The 7643-nt window shown below is 48.0% G+C and overlaps 1 long non-coding RNA gene across 1 annotated transcript; it reads right to left on the bottom strand.

Moving 5' to 3' along the window:
- Window positions 1-3141: 3141 nt before the first annotated feature.
- LOC146765041 (uncharacterized) lies at window positions 3142-6299 on the bottom strand. Its single transcript, XR_014950425.1, has 2 exons — window positions 5373-6299; window positions 3142-4279 (listed from the first exon to the last, which is right to left on the bottom strand). It is a non-coding gene; the product is annotated as an uncharacterized LOC146765041 (long non-coding RNA).
- Between the last annotated feature and the right edge of the window lie 1344 nt (window positions 6300-7643).

Here is a 7643-nt window from a genome sequence, read left to right as displayed (position 1 = left end):
AGGCCTGGAAGTAAGGTTAAGTCATGTCACCCTGATTCTTAAGATTTTCTAAAGCCTTCTGAGTTTCCATTCTGTTGGAGAACCTTCCCACACAATTTCTGTCAACAACATATTGTTTACAATCTTTTATGGGGGTGGACAAACTTGATGTACTAGTGGTTTGTCCAATGTCTTTGGACAGGTGGCTCACTCACTCTCCAATCCAATGTCACCTTTGGGAAAGTATAAAAGTTGGAGTCAGAGAATAAACTTTTATCTTTACCTTGCAAATAGCAGGTGGCTCGCGTCGTGCTTTCACGTGTCTTATAGCGACAAAGTCACAAGCTGTAAGCAAAGTTAAATGCTGCTAAGAGTTGTTCTTTTGCTAATTTGTGAAGCTTAATAGAAGTTATAAGCGAAGTTGAATATTGTTAAGTGTTATTCCACAGCTCTGTTTAGCTTTTAGGCTGTATTCCTTTTATCCTTGCCCTCACTGTCCTTTCGTCACACACACACACACACAGACATTAACATACACACTCACAAAAAATCACACAGAGACACACAGACACCGGGACAGTTCTTGACTCCTTTTTGGTTTGATTGCCTGGATTTTGTTTGGTTTTGTTGTTGCTTTGTTTCCTTGCTGTGCCTGAAGTGTCCAGTCAGGAGCAGAGTGACTCTTGCCAAGGAACTCTGTGGTGCTGTCAATTAATATTAAAGCTGTTTTATGCTACTCCCCTGCTGGGGATTTTTAAAGTGCTCTCAAGCCCTCCTTCATAAGAGGGTGAAGGAGCCCTGGCCAAGCTCTGGCCCTGGGGCACAGGGATGCTGCTAGGGGGTCCCTGTCTCCCTGTTCCAACTTTGAGGGCCCTGAGCCCCTGTCCCCGTGTCAGGCTCTGGGCTTGATCACCTTGAACATCCTCAGGAGGAGGCTGCAGCGCCAGGGGCAGGGGGACCCAGAGGGACACGGGATGCCACTGTGCACCAGCAGCTTTGGACTTCTCTGGGAGGAACTGTGAGTGGGAGCTGGCTTGGAGTGACCTCCCCAGTAAGGTCACAGAGCCCCTGAGATGTCACACTGCCTCCTGGGATGTCACAGCCCACCCTGGGATCTCACAAATCCCCCTTGTGATGTCACAGAGCCAGTGCTGCTCTATCACTCTGGGATGTCATACAGTTGCGCTGTGATGGCACAGAAGACTCTGGCATCACAAAGTCAGCCCGTGTCACAATCCTCTAGTGCAAGCGGGAATGATGACAGTTCATTTTCCCCACCTCAGAATTAGCAGAAGTAGATAGGCTTATCATGAGAAACCGAATGTGATAAACATGTTAGAAATGAAAGGCTCCAAGTTATTAGTTATTATTTTAATAAAAGTTATTAAGTGTACCAAATATAAATTTTGAGAAAAATGGAAAAAAGCCACTATAAAAAAAAGTCAGTGTGGAGCCCGGGATTGCCACCAGGTGAGACACAGTTTTGACAGCTGCAGCAGAGGGTCCTCTATGCTTCACACCGACCGTCCTGTCTGACCCATTTTTATACGATTTTCCATGCCTGAGCCAGAGTCCCTTTTCTTCCTTTTTGGAGTGCATGTATTCATGTGGAGTTCTTTTCTCTGTGGCAAGTTGAACAATACATGTCCGGAGAGTGATGAAGACCTGTGTTTGCAGTTCTGGAATTCGGATTTGAGATGTACCTCCCTGATGGCTCTGACTATCTCGGTCTCGGATATTTATCGTGTATTTATCGTCCGGGTGTTTCTCGGACAACCTTGATGCATGATCCCTCTCTGGGCTGGCCACTTTCGTTCGCTTGTAAATAAAGTCCTCCCTCTCTTGTCCAGGTGGCTTTGACATGGTGTTGCAATCACTGTTGCTGGCTTGTGCAATTTAAAAACTTCTTATAAGAGTATAATTTAACAGCACATAACTATAAAATAGATGACAATTTTATTTGCACGAATTATCCTATAGACATATAACAGTCCTAATGATTCCTTGAGGCCTTGCAGTGTCACAATGTTCTCCATGGTTCCACAGGCCCCACAGTGTCATGTGACTCCTCTGTTCCATGAGTCCTGCAATGTCACAATGGACCTTTGGACCAATGGACCATGGGGCTTTGCAGTGTCACAACGCTCTCCTTTGGCTCCACAGTGTCACAATGGAGCACTGATTACAGGCAGCCTCTCTGTGTTACCCTGGAGCTTTGTTTCCGTGGGGTCTCGGAGTGTCCCAATGGAGCCTTGGTTGGATGGGGCCTCACAGTGTCACAATGATGCCTACATTCCACTGAGGCACACGGCGTCACTAGGGTCCCCTTGCTTCCATGAGGCCCAGCAATGTCACAGTGGTGTCCATGAATCCATGAGGACTCACAGTGTCCCAATGGTCTCTTGATCTCACATGGTCCCACAGTGTCCCGATGGTCCCTTCTTCTCACATGGCCCCACAGTGTAACAATGGTCCCTTGGTCTCACAAGGCCCCACAGTGTAACAATGGTCTCTTCTTCTCACATGACCCCACAGTGTAACAATGGTCCCTTGGTTCCATGGTTCCTGGTCTGGTGCATTCCCCTTTCCCCTTCTCAGGCCGCCCTGCCAGCTGAGAAATGCTCACTGGGCCTGGGCCTTGGCCAGCAGCCCCTGGGCTCAGCTCCTCTGGAGCTCATCACAGACACTGTCTGCTCCAGGCTCAACCCTTCATTTCCTGGGGAGATGCCAAAGCCTCCACAGGGAACATTTCCCTTTGCTCAGGGGAATTTCTCACAGGTGCCTTGTAGTGACTCTTTGTGTCTGTGTGCACACAGGAGTGCCTGTGCTCAGGGAAATGTGGCAGATATGCTGCTCCCTGAGGGCTTTGGATGCCTTGGATAGCTGAGCCAGTCAGGCCTGGAAGTAAGGTTAAGTCATGTCACCCTGATTCTTAAGATTTTCTAAAGCCTTCTGAGTTTCCATTCTGTTGGAGAACCTTCCCACACAATTTCTGTCAACAACATATTGTTTACTGTTGTGGCGCGGCATGCGCTCCGAGCCGCGGCACTCCGAGCCGTGCCGTGCTGGGCGGTGAGGGAAGAGAACGGGCGGCCGCTTTCCCCCGCAAGCTCTGCAGTTTCAGTTCGTGGCGCGCGGGGACAGACGAAGGCGACACGGGACTTGGGGGGGGAACGAGATGGTTTTATTCCATGAGCCCCAAGACCCCGGCGGGCGGGGGGGCAAAGGTTTTATACAGAACTCAGGAGGACGGGTGTAGGAACAGTAACCAATGAGGGAATAGCAGGGGAGGAGTTTAGGGCAGAACTAACATCTGGAAGCTGAGGAGGGGGCTAGAATGAATGACAGGGAAGGTTCTAGGGAAAGGGGCAGGGAAAGGGAGGATTGGGGGGGGGGGAAACAGATATTAAACAAATATCAAATGAAAGAAAAACACACCACCGCATCTCCCTCTTTTCCTTTACAAAAAGAAGGAGAATTTTGTGGTTTAAGCAAATTAATAAAACATGCAAATAATATAAAATCATATGATAACATTGTAAATTACTTAAAGGACATGAAAGACACATTATTGCATTTATAGGGCAGGAAGAGTAGTAACAGCTTAAATTAGACACAAGACTGCACAAAACTTGCTGTTTTGCTGCTCTGAGTAACAATCTAAAATAATGTAAATAATGTAAATAATTGAAATAGAATGAAATAATTGACAGAAATTAAACTAAAAAATTTAATTAGAATGATTAAAATTACAACTATTTAACTTGAATAAAATAATTAAATGGAATTATTGGAATTAAATATAATAAAAGATCAACTAAATATAACTAATAAATTTTTTAAATTTCGCAGCAATGCAGCAAGTCTGAAGCGATATAGTATCTGAGTGATTCCTGTAGCAATAATGGTTAAACACAGCCTTTAAGTTAAAAAATATTAGAAAAGACTGAATTAATTATAATTACAACAAAACAACTTAATATAAAATCAAATTGTAACATTATATATTATTAAAAAAACATAAATTGAAAGACATTAAAAAATGATAAACTAATTGTGATTATAACATATGAAACATATAAAAACTTCATCTGGAATATATAAAATTGTCCTAAATGAGAGTCCAAATTAAGGGTACAAAGCACAGCAGGATTTGTGACTTCATCTGATTTAGAATTTGCTGCGTCGCGGCGTTTGCGATGTTCAGCTTCTTAAATTTTTAAAGCAGAGTCAGCGGATAACGGCGCTTGTTTTAAAGCAGAGTCAGCGGATAGCGATGTGGTTTGTTCAATTTGAATGTCTGTTTGAGAGGTGGGCCTAATATCTTGAGTATTAATTAACTGGGATGATATTTCTTTCTATAAAATATAACTCAACAAATAGATTATTCAAAAATAATCAAAAGCAAAAAGAGGAATTTGTAGTTAAATAAAAAGGAATATTGGGTAGGGTACATTAAGGAATAGGATAGGGGAATCAGACAATCACTTAATTAGTGATTGCCATGATTAACAGGGGGTATTGGTAAGGGGTGGACCGGGGCGCCGCCATTTCAGGGGGAAGACAAAATGACGGATCCCCAGTCCCGGGTTTCGGCTCCATTTCCTCGGGAGAAGATCCCTCCCGACCCTCCCCCCGGAGGACGAGCCCGAAGAAGGATGGGGGAATATCCAACCCCGCCTCCCCACAATAGGGACTAGCCTCGTGCAGGGACGGTGCAGGGCTATTGGGGGAGAGATGGGACTGGCGGGAAGCCAGGGGCGGAAAAGAAGGGTCAAGGCGGGAAATGGGTCCCGAGCGGCGTGGCCAGCGCCATCTTGAGAGGGGGTGCCAGATACACTGCACTTGGCCTGAGCAGTGTCCGGCAGGGCACTTGGGGCGGCTCGGCCACAGCAATCCCCAAAGGAGGATAGGAAAGGGTTTTAGGAAAGTCCGAGGGGATGGGGATATAGGGAGCTTCACAGAAGCAAAAAGGGGAAATTTATAGGGGGGGGGGGGGCCGCCCGACGCAGCTGGATGTCGGCGCTATGCGTGGGTGTAAAGGGCCCCTTTTAACAACGCTCCTATAGCTAACGTGTTGCCCTCTTAGCTGATCCTTACTGGTGTCTTTTCTACCCCCTCCGTCCAGCCCAGAATGGGGAGGGGAGGATAGAGAAGACAACTTTTTCGAGGAGAAGAAAAAGCGATCTAATCTAGGTCCCCACAGAAGACTAGGCGAAGGATAGCACTCAGTGCTAGCTTCCCCCAGAAAAAGAAAACCCACCCGCTTGCCAGGGACATGCAAGGCTACAGCCCCAGTCTGGGCGCAGACGGGGGTCAAAACGCAAGAAAAAAAAAAGTGGCAGACCCAGCCGCCCGTCGGGGCGATCCCCACCCCATCTAGCCCACCTTACCTTGCAGGCTCGGACGGAGATGGCTTGAATCTTCTCCTCGACTCGATGGAAAAGTCGCGCTGAAAACTGGGGATGTTCCTTCCCGGTTTTGGCCCTTCCGGAAGCCTGGGTGTTCCCGTTAAACCAAGACTCGTCCCCGAAGCCTTGGTTTCGGCCACTATCAGCCTCCGGTGGTCTCGCTGCAGATGCTGACCGAGGAATGAACCTCTTCTCGGTCAGCCCCTCTTCAGGCTCCCCCGAGCCGCTGCCAAAACCGCCCTCTGTGTTCTCGGGTAAGTCTGCCCGCCAAAAAGCTCTGCAGCCCGGCTGCCCGTGCAGCGCGGCTGCTCCCGGGCGGGAAGATGGCGAGAACAAAGAGGTCCCGGAGCCTCAATCTTTTTCGCTCGGCGCTCAGCTCCTCATAGCATCAGGCAGAGCTTTTACGGCCGTAGATGTTCCTCTTCCCTCCTTCTTCTTCTGTGAGGCGGGCGCCCCCACAAATTTGCCCGTTTTTTTTACAAGACGAAGGAGGGAACCATCCTCTGCTACCATATGTTGTGGCGCGGCATGCGCTCCGAGCCGCGGCACTCCGAGCCGTGCCGTGCTGGGCGGTGAGGGAAGAGAACGGGCGGCCGCTTTCCCCCGCAAGCTCTGCAGTTTCAGTTCGTGGCGCGCGGGGACAGACGAAGGCGACACGGGACTTGGGGGGGGAACGAGATGGTTTTATTCCATGAGCCCCAAGACCCCGGCGGGCGGGGGGGCAAAGGTTTTATACAGAACTCAGGAGGACGGGTGTAGGAACAGTAACCAATGAGGGAATAGCAGGGGAGGAGTTTAGGGCAGAACTAACATCTGGAAGCTGAGGAGGGGGCTAGAATGAATGACAGGGAAGGTTCTAGGGAAAGGGGCAGGGAAAGGGAGGATTGGGGGGGGGGAAACAGATATTAAACAAATATCAAATGAAAGAAAAACACACCACCGCAGTTTACAATCTTTTATGGGGGTGGACAAACTTGATGTACTAGTGGTTTGTCCAATGTCTTTGGACAGGTGGCTCACTCACTCTCCAATCCAATGTCACCTTTGGGAAAGTATAAAAGTTGGAGTCAGAGAATAAACTTTTATCTTTACCTTGCAAATAGCAGGTGGCTCGCGTCGTGCTTTCACGTGTCTTATAGCGACAAAGTCACAAGCTGTAAGCAAAGTTAAATGCTGCTAAGAGTTGTTCTTTTGCTAATTTGTGAAGCTTAATAGAAGTTCTAAGCGAAGTTGAATATTGTTAAGTGTTATTCCACAGCTCTGTTTAGCTTTTAGGCTGTATTCCTTTTATCCTTGCCCTCACTGTCCTTTCGTCACACACACACAGACATTAACATACACACTCACAAAAAATCACACAGAGACACACAGACACCGGGACAGTTCTTGACTCCTTTTTGGTTTGATTGCCTGGATTTTGTTTGGTTTTGTTGTTGCTTTGTTTCCTTGCTGTGCCTGAAGTGTCCAGTCAGGAGCAGAGTGACTCTTGCCAAGGAACTCTGTGGTGCTGTCAATTAATATTAAAGCTGTTTTATGCTACTCCCCTGCTGGGGATTTTTAAAGCGCTCTCAAGCCCTCCTTCATAAGAGGGTGAAGGAGCCCTGGCCAAGCTCTGGCCCTGGGGCACAGGGATGCTGCTAGGGGGTCCCTGTCTCCCTGTTCCAACTTTGAGGGCCCTGAGCCCCTGTCCCCGTGTCAGGCTCTGGGCTTGATCTCCTCGAACATCCTCAGGAGGAGGCTGCAGCGCCAGGGGCAGGGGGACCCAGAGGGACACGGGATGCCACTGTGCACCAGCAGCTTTGGACTTCTCTGGGAGGAACTGTGAGTGGGGGCTGGCTTGAAGTGACCTCCCCAGTAAGGTCACAGAGCCCCTGAGATGTCACACTGCCTCCTGGGATGTCACAGCCCACCCTGGGATCTCACAAATCCCCCTTGTGATGTCACAGAGCCAGTGCTGCTCTATCACTCTGGGATGTCATACAGTTGCGCTGTGATGGCACAGAAGACTCTGGCATCACAAAGTCAGCCCGTGTCACAATCCTCTAGTGCAAGCGGGAATCATGACAGTTCATTTTCCCCACCTCAGAATTAGCAGAAGTAGATAGGCTTATCATGAGAAACCGAATGTGATAAACATGTTAGAAATGAAAGGCTCCAAGTTATTAGTTATTATTTTAATAAAAGTTATTAAGTGTACCAAATATAAATTTTGAGAAAAATGGAAAAAAGCCACTATAAAAAAAAGTCAGTGTG

This window comes from Lonchura striata, chromosome 29 (assembly GCF_050655825.1).
Source record: "Lonchura striata isolate lonStrDom1 chromosome 29, ASM5065582v1, whole genome shotgun sequence".
NCBI classification, from domain to species: domain Eukaryota; kingdom Metazoa; phylum Chordata; class Aves; order Passeriformes; family Estrildidae; genus Lonchura; species Lonchura striata.
This window is presented reverse-complemented; position numbering and strand designations above follow the sequence as displayed.